Source organism: Ahaetulla prasina, chromosome 1 (assembly GCF_028640845.1).
Source record: "Ahaetulla prasina isolate Xishuangbanna chromosome 1, ASM2864084v1, whole genome shotgun sequence".
Taxonomy (NCBI): domain Eukaryota; kingdom Metazoa; phylum Chordata; class Lepidosauria; order Squamata; family Colubridae; genus Ahaetulla; species Ahaetulla prasina.
In genome coordinates, this window is record NC_080539.1 from 16,988,254 (window position 1) to 17,005,859 (window position 17,606).

General features: G+C 44.0%; 1 protein-coding gene across 1 annotated transcript in view; it reads left to right on the forward strand.

Moving 5' to 3' along the window:
• The first annotated feature begins 9,462 nt into the window (after positions 1 to 9,462).
• The window catches only part of CALN1 (calneuron 1), a 242,558-nt gene continuing 234,414 nt past the window's right edge, over positions 9,463 to 17,606 (forward strand). The window contains exon 1 of the mRNA XM_058164287.1: positions 9,463 to 9,499. The gene's annotated coding sequence lies outside the window, so the exon portion shown is untranslated. The remainder of the gene's footprint in view (positions 9,500 to 17,606) is intronic.

Below are 17,606 nucleotides of genomic sequence, written 5' to 3' on the forward strand. Positions count from 1 at the left end.
CAAACTAGGAACAGAAGATCTTGCTTAAAAGAACATATAGAATTGAAGTAAAAAAAATACCAGCAGAGAATTCCAAAGAGTTTTTTTTCCTCTCAAGAACTGAAGAAGTTTCTTGAATAGAATAGAATAGAATAGAATTGAATTGAATTGAATAGAATAGAATAGAATAGAATTTTATTGGCCAAGTGTGATTGGAAACACAAGGAATTTGTCTTTGGTGCATATACTCTCAGTGTACATAAAAGACAAGATACATTCATCAAGAATCATAAGGTACAACACTTACTGATAGTCATAGGGTACAAATAAGCAATTGGGAAACAATCAATATCAATATAAATCGTAAGGATACAAGCAACAAAGTTATAGTCATGCAGTCATAAGTGGGAGGAGATGGGTGGTGGAAATGATGAGAAGACTAATAGTAATAGTAATGCGGACTTAGTGAATAATTTTGACAGCATTGAGGGAATTATTTGTTTAGCAGAGTGATGGCATTCAGGAAAAAACTGTTCTTGTGTCTAGTTGTTCTGGTGTGCAGTGCTCTGTGGCGTAGTTTTGAGGGTAGGAGGTGAAACAATTTATGTCCAGGATGTGAGGGATGAGAATCAAAACATTTTCCAAGAAAAAACGAAGAAAGTCCAGTTGCCTTTTGGAAAAGCACCTTTGGGGCAACCATGACCTGGATGATTGAGAATCTCCATAGACACGTCAGCCTGTCGATACTGGATTCAGGACCAATGGGCTCTCAACACAATCTGAGCCAGATGTGATTTATAATGGCTTTGACTGAAACAGGGAACCAAGAATGAGCCCTGTGAGGAAATGAGATTTGAAAACAGCACGGAATGTCCAGAACAACCTGAATGCATTAAGTCTCAGGGATGGAATGAGGTACTTTGAACACCTGCTAAGAGACAACTGCAATAAGGAAGCTAAAGAGGCTGTACTGTACCAATAAAACTGCTTTCATCTGGGTCAAAAAATCTGGACCCTAGGAAGATTCAGCAAATGACAGTCGGTGATCTTGGCTATAAGCTCAGTGACAAAGCATGAAGTCCTCTGATCCTCGATCCCAACTCCAGGGCTGTAACTGGAGGAAATTGGGGTTATCTGAGTACCCCATAGAAAAGTGGGGGAGTGATCAGCCAAAATCTGATGAACAACCTTTTCGTGTGTCATTCCCCCAAATTAAAAGTGACTGTTTCTAAGCAAAAATTGTCTTGGTCTCTCTTTAGCAAGATTTATTGAAAAGAATAGAAAGGATTTATAAAATTCCAGTAATTGAATATTTCCCATTGTTGGAAGAAAAATCCAGTCTTGTTCCAACCTGGGAGAAAGGCCACTGGAAATAAAACAAAGGCTGACTGGCTGCAAGAAAAGGTTTATTTGGAGTCCAGAAACTTCATAAACAGAAGCATGTTTCTGGGGTGGCTGACCCCTTGGCTTAGGAATGGATGGATTTTTATAGGGTTTTGAGATGCTCCAGGGGGTTGTGCAAGATAGTGAGCCTTGTGCCTTTTGCTATCCTAATGGTGGTGAGTAAATCCCATTATGTCCTAAAGGTCATGTCCTGTACTTAGAATTTGGGTGGGGGAATGTATATTTTAATCCCATCAGCTCCAACCTTCTGTTCATTTATGTTTATGAATAGATTCACCCAGTCTTCCTTAATTCACACAAAATATCCATCTCTAAAGACTTTAGGTATCTAATAGAAGCTGTTTTACTATTCAGGAAATCCGGGGCTGCTTTCTGCCTTTAAGAGCATGTTTCTCCATTTTTCCTTTGGGGAAATATAATATTCTGCCTCTTTTAATATTAAGAATAAAGAATATTTTAATCTGGGGAGGCGGGCTTCCTACACCATTGAGAACCAATACTTGGAATATTTCCCATTTAGAACCAATTTTATACTTCTACATTAAGGTGGAGTCTTTTTTATATATATATTGTTTAACAGCCTTCCTGTGAACTTGTTTTTCTTCCTTAAAAAGGCAGTCTTCTAAAAATAACAAGCTTGCCCCTGGCTGTTTATGTAGCGATTTTCTGAATCTTTATCCGTCAAGGAACCAATTCTTACATCCATGTTCAAACTGAAATAATGGGAGATATCCAAGATGAAACACTAACATGATATTCTGATTGATCTCGGCCTCACGGGATGAACTAGATCAGAATCAAAAGTTGAGCTCATTCTACTTTATTATAGAGCTACATTGACAGAATCTTACATATTCTTACAGGTTAACAGAGTTGGAAGGGACCTTGTAGGTCATCTAGTCCAACCCCACACCCAAGCAGGAGACCCTACACCATTTCTGACAAATGGCAGTCCAATCTCTTCTTGAAAGCCCCCAGTGATGAAGCTCCCACAACTTCCAAAGGCAACTTCTGTTCCATGGGTTGATTGTTCTCACTGTCAGAAAATTTCTCCTTATTTCCAGGTTAAATCTTTCCTTGGTCAGTTTCAATCCATTATTCCTTGTCTGGCCTTCAGGTGCCTTGGAAAATAGCTTGACCCCTTCCTCTCTGTGACAGCCCCTCAGATATTGGAACATTGCTATCATGTCTCCAATGGTCCTTCTCTTCACTAGACTAGCCACGGCCAGTTTCTGTAGCCATTCTTCATATGTTTTAGTCTCCAGTCCCCTAACCATCCTGGCTGCTCTTCCCTTCACTTTTTCTAGAGCCTCAACATCTTTTTTATAGTGTAGTGACCAAAACTGGATGCAGTACTCTAGGTGTGGTCTTACTAAGGCTTTATAGTGTGCTATTAGTACCTCACTTTTCTTGATTGTATCCCTCTGTTAATGCAGTTTAGGATTGCATTGGCTTTTTTTTGGCTGCTGCTGCACACTGCTGGCTCATAATTAGCTGGTTGTCCACTAAGACTCCAAGATCTCTGTCACAGTTACTGCTATTAGAATAGAATAGAATAGAATAGAATAGAATAGAATAGAATAGAATAGAATAGAATAGAATAGAATAGAATAGAATAGAATTTTTATTGGCCAAGTGTGATTGGACACACAAGGAATTTGTCCTGGTGCATATGCTCTCAGTGTACATAAAAGAAAAGATACATTCATCAAGGTACAACATTTACAACACAATTGATGGTCAATATATCAATATAAATCATAAGGATTGCCAGCAACAAGTTATAGTCATACAGTCATAAATGGAAAGAGATTGGTGATGGGAATTATGAGAAGATTAATAGTAGTGCAGATTCAGTAAATAGTTTGACAGTGTTGATGGAATTATTTGTTTAGCAGAGTGATGGCCTTCGGGAAAAACCTGTTCTTGTGTCTAGTTGTTCTGGTGTGCAGTGCTCTATAGCGTCGTTTTGAGGGTAGGAGTTGAAACAGTTTATGTCCAGGATGCGAGGGGTCTGTAAATATTTAATCCTGGTTTCACCAAGTCTGTATGTGTACTTTTGGTTTTTCTTATCTAAGTGTCTTTACTTTTCTCTACACTGAATTTCATTTTGCTAGATAGGGGCCAGTGTTCAAGTCTGTCAAGATCCATCTGGATCTTGAGTCTATCTTCTAGGATGTTAGCTATTCCTGCCAGCTTAGTATCATCTGCAAATTTGATAAGTTCCCCTTCTATTCCCTCATCTAAGTCATTTATGAAGACATTGAAGAGTACTGGACCTAAGATGGAACCTTGTGGCACCCCACTGCTTACTTCCCTCCATATAGACTTAGACCCATTAAGGACTTCTCATTAAGTATGGTTTATCAGCAAGTTTTATGAATCCATCTGGTGGTGATGCTATCTATCCCACATTTTTCTAGCTTACCAAGAAGTAGGTTGCGGTCTACTTTGTCGAATGCCTTACTGAAGTCTAAAAGTGGGCACATACACTTTCTCCCTTATAGAAGGAGGGTCTTTTCTCATCCCTCCTATTAGCCAACTGTAGGCTAATCTCTCTCTTATCTGAGTGTCCTCTTGGCAGGATCTCTTTGCCCAATGTACCGAGATCTTTCTCACATGCCATCATAGGAACTCCCTCAAGGATTTTAAATAAGAAAAGAGGAAACAGGGACATATATCAGTGACTTAATCACAAAAAGGATGCAAGCGGGGGTCCTTTAACAAAGGATGAAGAACAGCATGCTTACAAGAGTCTGGAAAACTGGTGGTTAAAAACAGTTCACCAAGTGAGTAATATAGAACACAAAAAAGAGAGAGTAGGGTTGGAAAGAAAGATAGGGATCCGCAGGGGAAGTAGTTTAAATAATAATAGTACTATAAGGAATGTAAGGATAGCCCTCCATAATTTGTCAAACTTGTCTTGCGGAAAAAAGAATAAATTAAAATGCAGAGGGAGTCGATGGTTGAAAAAAGATAGTGGAGTACCACTCCTGGAAAGGAAGGAAAAAAGAAAGTACTTGCCAGTTGATTTGTAGAAAAAAATGCTGAGAGAACTCCAGTAATAGGATATTTCCTCATTCAGAACTAGATGATAAGGTGGAAAAATAGTGTTGCTTGACCTGAGACTGAATAATAGCTGAAAGAAAATTTCCCCCTTTTAAGAGGCCCTACAATTGGGACCAGAATTGCTGTTGCTAAGTAAGGCAGTTAAGTGAGTCTTGCCCGATTTTATGACCTTTTTTTTTTTTTTACCATGGCTGCTAAGTGAATCATTCAGTCATTAAAAGATCCAGGTTCCCCCATTAACTTTGCTTGTTGGAAAATGGCTGGGAAGGTCACAAATGGGAAGATCCATTGCACTGAGATGTTGCAACCACAGTAAATGCATGATTGTTGCCAAGGGTCCAAATTTTGATCACATGACCCTGGGGATGCTACGCTGGTCATAATTGCAAAGACCAGTCATAAAGTCACTTTTTTCAGTGCTATTGTAACTTCAAATAGCTGTTAAACAAATCAAGGACCACTTGTATAATTGCACATTTGATGGGATGGATAATTTTTAATTGTTAATTTGAGCAAGTATTGCAAGCAAGTATACGAAGATCATTATAGGCAACGTGTTTCAAAGGTACGGCAAGAAACCAGTGTTTCTCAACCTTGGCAACCTTCAGATGCGTGGACTTCAACTCAATATATGAGCTGGAGAATTCTGGGAGTTGAAGTCCACACATCTTTTAAGTTGCCAAGGTTGAGAAACTCCACATTACATTACAGGAGAGAAACAACTTAGAACTAAGGAGAAATTTCCTGACAGTTAGAACAGTTAACCAGTGAAACAACTTGCCTGCAGAAGTTGTGAATGCTCCAACACTGGGAGTTTTTAAGAAGTTGGATAACTATTTGTCTGAAGTGGTGTAGGGTTTCCTGCCTAAGCAATGGGTTGGACTAGAAAACCTCCAAGGTCCCTTGAAACTCAGTTATTCTAATCCTGTAAATTCTGAAGGAGGCTCAGACGGTTTCTTTGACTTCCATAAAGATATCTGCTCAATTTTAGTCCTTCATTCTCAAAGCTGCAGCATGGCATTGTCTCTCTCCTCCCTAGTCTTGCATTCTTGTGATAGGAAAAAGCAGTTTGGATTAGCCCACAGGTGCTTTTTTCAAGAGGCAACTGGACTTTTTGATTTTTCTTTGGAGACTCTCAGAGCTGAAGAAGCTTCTTGGATGAGAAGCGAAATATCTTCAAAGAAAAACCAGAAAGTCCAGTTGCCTCTGGGTGGGCGTGGCCAACTTTTTTTTACTTTTAAAAGCATTTTTTCTACAATCTCTTTGGCTGATCGTTAGAATCTTTCAAAAGCATTTTTACAACCTCTTCGGACAAAGAGGTTGTAGAACAAATGCTTTTAAAAGCCTCTGACGATCCCAGCTGAGCCGCACAATCATCAGAGGCTTTTTTTTACTTTTAAAAGCACTTTTCAGCCAAAGAAAAAATGCTTTTAAAAGTAAAAAAAACCCCAACCTCTGATGATCGTGTGGCTCAGCTGGGTATGGGGGGGGCAGGAATTTTTGCTACTGGTTCTCCGAACCACCCGTCACCATCGCTACCGGATCGGGCAAACTGGGAACATTTCACCCCTGCCTCTTCTCCACAGCATCCCAGGCAAAGCTAATCCTGTCTATGTTGTTTTCTTGGCAAAAATACAGACATTGTTTACCATTTCCTTCTTCCATTTTTTAAAAACTTTCTAGAATAGATTCCACCTCTGGTTTTTCATAGAACAGACCAAATCTGATCCTGGTTATCCTTTCTATTTTAACCTCAATAACGGTGACAGGTTGAGCGGTGTGGTGGCCTAGTGGCCTAGTGGGATGCCTGCCTCCCACTCAGAAGTTTGAGAGTTCAATCCTAGGTAGCAGCAGATTTTTCTCTCCTAGGGCACAAACAAAAAAAAATCCTGCTGCGAACTCTGCATAAGCATCAGGAAGGGCATCTGGCCAGTAAATACTCAGCTCTTTCCAGTTACCCCAATTCTACCTTAAAGAGGGACGTACAGAATCCTAAAAAAGGGAGTCAGGACAATAGGTTAACTAGGTTGGCATTAAAACCTGCAGCAGAACTGATCAATCTCTGCTCATCAGCTGTTTTGCCTGCATTTGGGCTTTAATTGAAATGTCATTGGGGGGAAAAATGTATGCATTGTGCTCCTATTTGACTTCAGCTTTCCTTCCCTCCTGTTCAACCCATTTGCTTTCTATCCATCTCATTGGCAACCACAGATCACACTCCATACATCTGATGAAGTGGGCTCAAGCCCAAGGAAGTTCACGCCATAACAAAACCATTTGTCTTGAGGTTGTCACCCAAAGTGCTGTATTTATTATTTCAATATCATTATCCATATACTCCGATACAGATTTTGGAAAGGCGACTAAGATAAATGGGATCGAAAGGCATCATGCTGTTATTATGAATACAGAATACACTACAGAGCTAGGTCTCGGAGTTATGGTTGAATTCACAGAGGTGGATCTTTAACATCAATATAACGTTAATATTATTGTTGTTATTGGGCTAAGGAGCTAGAAGCCCCACTAAGGGGAAAAATAGAATTCAAAGAATTCTGAATGTCCCAATGATGGTGAGAGGTGTTGGCACTGATTTTTAGGTCTTTGAAACCAAATGGCAAGATATAAGATTGACAGAAATGCAAATGTCATCATCATCATTATCATCATTAGTAGACCAGAGGAATGCTGTCGATATAATTTACTTGGATTTCAGTAAAGCATTTGATAAAGTAGATCATAACCTACTACTAGATAAAGTAGAAAAATGTGGGTTAGACAGCACCACCACCAGATAGATTCGTAACTGGCTGACCAACCACACCCAACGTGTAGTCCTCAATGGAACTACATCCACATGGAGGGAAGTATGCAGTGGAGTACCCCAAGGCTCTGTTTTAGGCCCAGTACTCTTTAACATCTTCATCAATGACTTGGACAAGGGGATAGATGGGGAACTCATCAAATTTGCAGATGACACCAAGCTGGCAGGAATAGCCAACACTCCAGAAGATAGGCTCAAGTTACAGAAGGATCTTGACAGACTTGAACATTGGGTGCTTTCTAACAAAATGAAATTCAACAGTGAAAAAAGTAAGGTTCTACATTTAGGCAAAAAAAACAAACAAACAAAATGCACAGGTACCGTATATGTGGTACCTTGCTCAATAGCAGTACCTGTGAGAGGGATCTTGGAGTCCTAGTGGACAACCATTTAGATATGAACCAGCAGTGTGCAGCAGCTGCTAAAAAAGCCAACACGGTTCTGGGCTGCATAAACAGTGGGATCACAAGATCACGTGAAGTGTTAGTACCACTTTATAATGCCTTGGTAAGGCCACACTTGGAATAATGCATTCAGTTTTGGTCGCCGCGATATAAAAAAGATGCTGAGACTCTAGAAAGAGTGCAGAGAAGAGCAACAAAGATGATTAGGGGACTGGAGGCTAAAACATATGAAGAACGGTTGCAGGAATTGGGTATGTCTAGTTTAATAAAAAGGACTAGGGGAGACATGATAGCAGTGTTCCAATATCTCAGGGGTTGCCACAAAGAAGAGGGAGTCGGGCTGTTCTCCAAAGCACCTGAGGGTAGAACAAGAAGCAATGGGTGGAAACTGATCAAGGAAAGAAGCAACTTAGAACTAAGGAGAAATTTCCTGACAGTTAGAACAATTAATAAGTGGAACAACTTGCCTGCAGAAGTTGTGAATGCTCCAACACTGGAAATTTTTAAGAAAATGTTGGATAACCATCTGTCTGAGATGGTGTAGGGTTTCCTGCCTGGGCAGGGGGTTGGACTAGAAGACCTCCAAGGTCCCTTCCAACTCTGTTATTATTATTATCATCATCATTGTATTGTGTGCTAACTCTGCCCACTGCCAGGAGTTCGACTGTCACCTGCTCAAGGTTGAGACTCAGCCTTCCATCCTTCCGAGATTGGTAAAAATGAGGACCCAGATTGTTGGGGGCAAAAGGCTGACTCTGTAACGCGTTTAGAGAGGGCTGACGAAGTGGCATATAAGTACGTGCTATTGCCATCATCATCATCATCACCATCGCCACCACCATCCTCAATCTTGTGGGGTTCCTCTCTTCCATCACCCCATCCCTACATTCACCCGGAGTAGAAGAACGGGGAAGGCAAGATGTGGAAACCCTTCTAAAGAGGTGGCGGATGACAGCAGGCGCGGGAAGGGTTACTGGGACCCCAACGTTCGGGAACCACGAGGATCGGCCGCTTCCTCCTCCTCCTCTTCCTCCTCCTCCTTCTCCTCGCGTGCAGAGTTTTGACGTGGGCGAGACGAATTGGGAGGAATTGGAGGGCTTGCCGACTCGAGGCAGGATTGGTCTCCCACCGCCCCCATCTTCTCGGCTGCCAGGGCGCTCGGACGGACGGCTGCGTGGCTGAGGCTCTGCCAGACCAAGGCGAAACCCCCCTTTACCCCCCCCCCCAACCATTGCTGCGATCTTCCCCCGCTCTGCATCTTCACCTCTCTCTTTCTCTCCCTCCCTCCCTCTTTCTCTCTCTCTCTCTCTCCCTTCCTCTCTCTCTCTCTCTCTCCCCTCCCTCTCTCCCTCTTTCTCTGCCACCCACCCACCCCCCCCCGTGGCGAGCGGAGGCGGGCGGGGCCCCTCGGCCATGGCCACCTGCTGCGCGGATTTGCCGCCGAGCTCCACGCACGTCCGGGACCAGCCGGGCGCTCGGGGGGCAGCCGGGCGCACCTGAACCGAACGGACCCCGCCTTCCTTCCATCCATCCATCCGTCCATCCTATCCAGCCAGCCAGCCAGCCAGCCGGGCGCTCGCACGCTTCCCCCCACGAAGGGACTTTATGCGGAGGCTTCCGAGACCCCCTTGGAGGCCGGCGTGGGCTCCTCTGTCTCTGCTTTCGGGGGGAAGAGGTCGGGGAGGAGGAGGAGGGAGGATCCGGCCGGCAGCCCCCCTAACGGCCTCGGCATCACCGGAGGCGAGGAGGAGGGAAGGGGACAAGAATCTACCGCGGGGGAAGCAGACCTGTAGGAACAGCAGAGCCGCCTGCCTGGAAGGTGAGTCCCGCCGGTCCGACGCCCTTGCCCCGTTTGCAAGCGAGACCTTCTCCCCTAGAGAAACGGGCCCGCCAAAAGCCGGGGTGGTCAAGGGAGGGGAGGGGAGGAGAGGAGAGGGAGGGGGCGCGGTGGTCTCTCCGACGTGTCCAAAAGGAGGCGCGGTGCCGGGAGATGCCCTCGCTCGTGGGGAGTGGGAGAGGAGGAAGAGGAGGAGGAGGAAGAAGAAGAAGGAGGCGGGGGGACCTGTGACTTTAGGGCAAGGCGGCCGTCGGGGCTGCTTCGGTTCTCTTGCGTGGCGCGGGAACCGAACAGCTGGCGTGGGAGGCAGCTTTAGCTCGGTCGACCGAAGAGACCTGTTGGTGCCCGAAGCCGCCGGTGAGAGGGAAAAAGGGGCTGCTTGAGTTGACCGAGCGCCCATCCAATCGGGCAGGTTTGTGCTCAAGTTTTCATCTCTTCGTGCCCGTATGTATGTCTCTGTGTGTTTTGTGTGTGACGGGGGATGGGGGCCGCGGGGGGGGAGAAAGGTTGTGTGGTTGGTGCGAGTCTAAAGCGGCACCGTTTCCAAGCGAGCTGTGGCATCCCGGTTCGGGAACGGGGCCCGCCCGAAGCAGTTGCCGGTGGGAAGACTTGGTTGAAGATGTTTGGGGGGAAACTGTAATTCTTTGGGTCGTGGGAATTTGCTATATATATAAATATATATTTGCCTTTTGTGACTCCGGTAGCAAATTCCCACGACCCAAAGAATTACAGTTTCCCCCAAAACATATATATATGAAGACTGATCTGCCTCGGGATCGGAGCTTGCCGTCTTCTCTTGAACGCTCTTGACTTCTAAATGTAAAAAAAAGGCAAATCTTTCTTCAAGATCTCTTGCCACCAAACGACCCCCCCCCACTCCCAGCAAAGCCTGGTGTTCCTCTCCTATTTTGGACTCCAGTGCCCATCGTTCTCAACTGAGGTAACATGGTGTTAGCATGAGAGAAATCTCCAGCTGGGGAAGGGAAATGCATTCAGAACCTTCTCTCTTCTCCCCTTCGCCCTGCTCATTTCCATGTTGTGCTTTTCTCCATCCTTATCAAGGTGTGTGTGTGTGTGTGTGTGTGTGTGTGTGTGTGTGTGTGTGTGTGTGTGTGTGTGTGTGTGCATGCATAATTGTTAACACTTGAGCAACCTTGCCCTAGACAGGTGGCAAATATGGAAGGGGATGGAGACATGTGTGGCAGGTCTTGAACCCCCACCTGCTGCAAATATTCCCCCCCCCATTTCCTCCCACAGATAACACATAACAGATACATAACATTGTCCCCGTTTTGCAACGGATGGAGAGATGAAAGGTTGCTGGAGAAAGCCACTTTCTGTGCTTCAATGAAGCCAGCGGGCTTGATGGTGTACCCAAAGAGAGGGTTGTTGGTTTGGTGGTTTTTTTCCCCCCCAAAAAATAACTACAAAGTTGCTAAGCATCAGGTAGGATGGTCTCTTTGCCAAGGACAGGAGGAAAGAGGAGTCTGACTAGCATAGAGGTGAGTAGAAAAATGGGGTAGCGTTTAAGTCAGGTCTGCAAATCCTGGCCCTGTGATGCTTGCTTTCTTATTTTTCTTGCCTTTCTTTCTTTCTTTTATTTATTTATTTATTTAATCTGTTTATTTAATCGATTTAAACAGCAACCCGCTGTTTGCTGTGGGATTTTTGTGCGTTTGTGAATTGTATGCATTTACTCTATAGTAGATTTGTACACGAGGGAGGGCGGAGTGGTGGGTGGGGTGGGCTTCGGGCATAAAGGATCTATCTACCTTGCGTTTTGTTTGCTGCAAAGCAACCTTGAGATCTCTCCAGACAAACTATGTTGCTAGACTGATCTGTCGCGGGATCTTTGAGCATTAACAGTCTTAAGAAACAGATCCGGTATGGAAGCGGATCCCATTCCAAACGTTTTTGCACGTTACATGGTTGTCCCGCCGCCTCCCAATCTTTGACCTTTTCATAGATGGGCGGATTGACCTTTGGTGACTTTTATTGTTAAGCACCTGCTAATAATCCACCCCCAATTTCTATCCACCCTGGTTTTGCTGGGCTAACATTTGAAGTACAACATTATTGCCAAGGGATGGTTGTTCCCACTCTTGATTTAAAGAGGAAGGGCTGCCTCTAACTTCACATAGGAGTGTCAGAAGAAGGTTCCCTACCTTCCAGTTACACTCCCAGGTTCATCTTGGTTTGGATCACCTTTAGGATTGGATTACCAGGCAAAACACCTGGAAGCCCTCCAAATACGAGGCTCTCTGATGCCATGGCTGCTCTCTTTCCAGAGAAGAATGGACAGCTGAGGGGAGGAGGAAGAGGAGAGCTGGAGAACAAACAAACAGTAGGTGGTGGTGTAATATGGAGTCTTGGAAGGTGTCTTATCCAGGATCTGACAGATCGTTGCACTGAAGCGATCGTGCTTTGCTGGTTGCAACAGCTCTCCAGAAGCCGTAGATGTGTCTCAGTCCAACTGCTCTGCCCCTACCTGAGTGAGCTTTCAATCTTCCGTGGAGACATGGCTTCTGTTGTTCATTCATCCCCGCCACTAGATGTGTGGATGGATCTACATCTCTTCCTTAAACTTGAATTATCCTTGGGTAATGTTGTGGTATGTGTAGATGGTGAATATCAGGTCCCCCCGGAGGCAAGCTGTCTTTTTATTGCACCAAGCCATCTGTCGTTCCTTTGCGAGGTCTCAAGAATTGACCTTTCCTAGGTTAGGAGCTGACATCCTTGTTAGGATAGACGTGTGTAATTTGGGGACTAGCACGCCTGTAAATGCAGAATGTGCTTCTAATATCGGTGCCCTGGCCTTCTTGATCTTTGAACTTCTGCAGAGATGTGTTGGTGGATGTTTATTTTGTGGATAGGATGTGTCATACGATGATTGGATGCCAACGTGCACGGTACCTAACGCCCACTCGTTTCGGGATTTGGAGAAGCAGCAAATGTTTGCAGCGAACGGATGGGGTGAATGGGGAAAGGCATTGCAATCTGCCATAATTTGTACCCGGAGCTAGACATAAAATATTCTAAAAAGCCTCACCATGCAAGGTGATTTTGTAGAGAAATGGGAAAATCCTGAACTGTTATCTTAATACTTTTATTTTGATGAGGAACATTTATTTTTCTCCTTGAGCAAGTGCTTGAAATCTCTGGTGCACATTATCTGAGCTGTCCTTCCTGCAGTCCATCGTCCCAGGTTTGGGGTATAATCTCTTTCACTCTGCTTATTCCCCCCCAAAAAAACCACGGGCTCACCCCATCTGCTTTAGAACTTGTTATTTCCACTAAGTTACGTGCCTTACCATTACACTTGGGACCATTCTGTTTAATATCTAGAAAGATTCAGAAAAATCCATGTACCCTTGACAAACTAGGGCAGTGATGGCTAACCTTTTTGGCACCGAGTGTTGAAAAGGGAGTGCGTGCACTTCTGGGTCACAACCCGGAAGAGGAACTACCCAGGGTGCATGTGCGTGCCCAAAAATGAACTTCCAGGTTTCAGTTAATGAACTTCCAGTTTCAGCCAGCTACTCTTCTGGGTTTCTGGTGCACATGCGCACGTGATGATCAGCTGGCCAGCACGCATGCTCACGTACGAAAACAGAAGACCAGCTAGCTCATGGTTCTCCAACCTTGACAACTTTAAGACTTGTGGACTTCAAATCCCAGAATTCCTCAGCCAGCAAAGCTGGCTGAGGAATTCTTGGAGTTGAAGTCCACAAGTCTTAAAGTTGTCAAGGTTGGAGAACCATGAGCTAGAAGATCTTCTAGTTTCCAGTACTGCTGCTGCATGCAAAAAGGCTAACTGATTGTTGCTCGCACATGCGCATCAGAAACCTGGAAGAGGAACGGGCGAGGCCATGCGTGCCAGGCGACATGGGTCCATGTGTCATGGGCACGTGTGCCATAGATTCACCATCACGGATCTAGGGTAAGGCTAAAACTGAGCAGCAGTGGTATAATTCATTGGATTAGTTCTCCAGAGACCCAGGTTCAAATCCACTTTTAGAATAGAATAGAATAGAATAGAATAGAATAGAATAGAATAGAATAGAATAGAATAGAATAGAATAGAATAGAATAGAATAGAATTTTTATTGTCCAAGTGTGATTGGACACACAAGGAATTTGCTCTCAGTGTACATAAAAGAAAAGATGCCTTCATCAAGGTACAACACTTACAGCACTTAATGATAGTCATAGGGTACAAATTTAACACTTAATGATACAACACTTAATAATAGTCATAGGTTACAAATAAACAATCAGGAAACAATCAATATCAATATAAATCATAAGGATACCAGCAACAAAGTTACAGTCATACAGTCATAAGTGGAAGGGGGTGATGGGAATGATGAGAAGATTAATAGTGCAGATTTAGTAAATAGTTTGACAGTGTTGAGGGAATTATTTGTTTAGCAGAGTGATGGTGTTCAGGAAAAAACTGTTCTGGTGTCTAGTTGTTCTGGTGTGCAGTGCTCTATAGCATCGTTTTGAGGGTAGGAGTTGAAACAGTTTATGTCCAGTATGCGAGGGGTCTGTAAATATTTTCACAGCCCTCTTTTTGATTCATGCAGTATGCAGGTCCTCAGTGGAAGGCAGGTTGGTAGCCATTGTTTTTTCTGCCTTTCTAATTATCCTCTGAAGTCTGTGTCTGTCTTGTTCGGTTGCAGAACCAAACCAGACAGTTATAGAAGTGCAAATGACAGATTCAATAATTCCTCTGTAGAACTGGATCAGCAGCTCCTTGGGCAGTTTGAGCTTTCTGAGTTGGCGCAAAAAGAACATTCTTTGTTGTTCTTTTTTGATGATGTTTTTGATGTTAGTTGTCCATTTTAGATCTTGTGATATGGTAGAACCTAGAAATTTGAAGGTTTCTACTGATGATACCATGTTGTCTAGTATTGTGAGAGGTGGAAGTATGAAAGGATTTCTCCTAAAGTCTACCACCATTTCTACGGTTTTGAGTGTGTTCAGTTCCAGATTGTTTTGGTTGCACCACGAGGCTAGTCGTTCGACTTCCCATCTGTATGCAGATTCATCATTGTCTCGAATGAGTCATGGAAAGCTCATTGATCAGAGAACCAATCTAGAAATAAGAAGAGATTTCTTCACAGCTTAGAACAATTAATCGGTAGAGTGACTTGCTCTCCAGAAGCTGTGGGTGCTTCATCACTGGAGGTTTTCAAGAAGAGACTGGACTGCCATTTGTCAGGAATGGTATAGGTTCTCCTGCTGGAGCAGGGGTTTGGATGAGAAGATCTCCAAGATCTCTTCCAACTCCATTATTCAGTTTCTCAGTCTCGTGACGTCTCGCCTGGATTATTGCAATGCTCTCTACATGGGGCTCCCCTTGAGGGGCATCCGGAGGCTCCAGTTAGTTCAGAATGCAGCTGCGCGGGTGATAGAGGGAGCCCCTCGTGGCTCCCGTGTTACACCTATCCTGCGCAGACTGCACTGGCTACCTGTGGCCTTCCGGGTGCGCTTCAAGGTGCTGGTGACAATCTTTAAAGCGCTCCATGGCATAGGGCCGGGCTATTTACGGGACTGCCTACTGCTACCAAATACCTCTCACCGACCCGTGCGCTCTCACAGAGGGGGACTCCTCAGGGTGCCGTCAGCTAGGCAGTGCTGCCTGGCGACACCCAGGAAGGGCCTTCTGTGGGGCTCCCACCTCTGGAACGAACTCCTCCAGGACTTCGCCAACTTCCGGACCTCCGAACCTTTCGTCGCGAGCTTAAAACACACTTATTTATCTGCGCGGGACTGGATTAGATTTTAAAGTTATGGGTTTTAAGGGGTTTTTATTATTTATACTATTTTAAATTTGGGGCAATAGAATAAGTTTTTTAATTGTTTTTTAATCTGTATTTATATGTATTTTAACTGCCTGTGAACCGCCCTGAGTCCTTAGGGAGATAGGGCGGTATATAAATTTGAAAAATAAAATAAAATAAATAAAATAAATTTCACAGGGACTGTTGTGGGGAAAAATTGGAGAAAGGATTTCTATGCACGCTCCCTTGAAATCCTGCATCTCGCATGGTTTTCTGCAAACTTAGATTCATGCAGGTGAATTTAATGTCACCTGTCTTGCAAGAGCTGAATTGGTTGCCTGTTTGTTAGGGGACTGGAGGCTAAAACATAAATGAACACTTGAAGGAACTGGGCATGGCTAGTCTAGTGAAGAGAAGGTCCAGGGGAGACATGATAGCAGTCTTCCAATATCTGAGGAGCTGCCACAGAAGGGGGTCAAGCTATTTTCCAAAGCACTTGAAGGCCAGAAAAGCAATAATGGATGGAAATTGACTAATGAGAGATTCAACCTGGAAATAAGGAGAAATTTTCTGATAGTGAGCACAATCAACTAATGGAACAGCATGCCTTCAGAAGCTGTGGGAGCTTCGTCACTGGAAGAGACTGGACTGCCATCTGTCAGAAATAGTGTAGGGTCTTCTGCTTGGGTGGGGGGTTGGGCTAGATGAATCACAAGCTCGCTTCCAACTCTGTTAATCTGTAGAAGCCTTCCTGAATCTCTTTTAAAACCTTACATGGATTGGTCATCTGAAAGACGCTTTTCCCAGTTACCTTCTGACCCACTAGATCGGGGCTCTCCAACCTTGGCAACTTGAAGACTTGTGGACTTCAACTTCCAGAATTCTAGGAGTCCACAAGTCTTCAAGTTGCCAAGGTTGGAGACCCCTGCACTAGATCAAGCAAGGAGGCAGGTATGTTACAGATCTTCCCCTCCCACCCCATTAAAGAGGTCCATGTAGTGGAACCAAGAAGGTCTTTTCCACCTCCCTCCCTGTGGAACATCATCCCCATGGAAATAAGACCCATAATAGAATCAAATAGAATAGAATAGAATTTTTCATTGGCCAAGTGTGATTGGACACACAAGGAATTTGTCTTGGTACATAAAAGAAAAGATACCTTCATCAAGGTACAACATTTACAACACAAATGATGGTCAATATATCAATATAAATCATAAGGATTGCCAGCAACAAAGTTACAGTCATACAGTCATAAGTAGAAAGAGATTGGTGATAGAATGATGAGATTAATAGTAGTGCAGATTTAGTAAATAGTTTGACAGTGTTGAGGGAATTATTTGTTTAGCAGAGAGATGGCCTTCGGGAAAAAACTGTTCTTGTGTCTAGTTGTTCTGGTGTGCAGTGCTCTATAGCGTCATTTTGAGGGTAGGAGTTGAAACAGTTTATGTCCTGGATGTGAGGGATCTCTAAATATTTTCACGGCCCTCTTCTTGATAGATAACTCTTTTGAAAGGCCCTAAAAAGGCATGGTTTTGCCAGGGGGCTTTGGAATCCCTGGCTGATAACAGAGCCCATCAAATGGTTTGTCTGAATGTTGTCCTCAGAAAGGTGGGAGCGTTTTGGCTTTTGCATTTGATGACTTCTCTTTGCAAGCTGTCTAGAGTTGCTGTGAGTGAGTTGGGTTGCCGTCTAAATCTCTTCAATAAATAATAAATAAATAAATAAAGTAGGATGCACATTTATTTATTTATTTATTTATTTATTTCGATTTTTATACCGCCCTTCTCCCGAAGGACTCAGGGCGGTGTACAGCCAAGTAAAAATACACTGTATACAAATTAAAAGAAATTTAAAAGGAACATATTATAATGTGGCTGAAAAATTTAAAAAATTTAAAATCTAAAAATATAAATAACCCCAATAACATTTTAATCCAGTTCCGCTTGAATAAATAGGTGCGTTTTCAGCTCACAGCGAAAAGTCCGAAGATCAGGCACTTGACGTAAACCAGGGGGAAGTTCATTCCAAAGTGTAGGAGCTCCCACAGAGAAGGCCCTTCCCCTGGGGGCCGCCAGCCGACACTGTTTGGTGGACGGCACCCTGAGAAGGCCCTCTCTGTGTGAGCGTACGGGTCAGTGGGAGGCAAAAGGTAACAGCAGGCGGTCCCGTAAGTACCCGGGTCCTAAGCCATGGAGCGCTTTAAAGGTGGTAACCAAAATCTTGAAATCTTTTACACTACATGTAAAAGTAGTGTGATGTACCCATCTGGAAGTGGGAAGACTTGTCTTCAAGTCCAC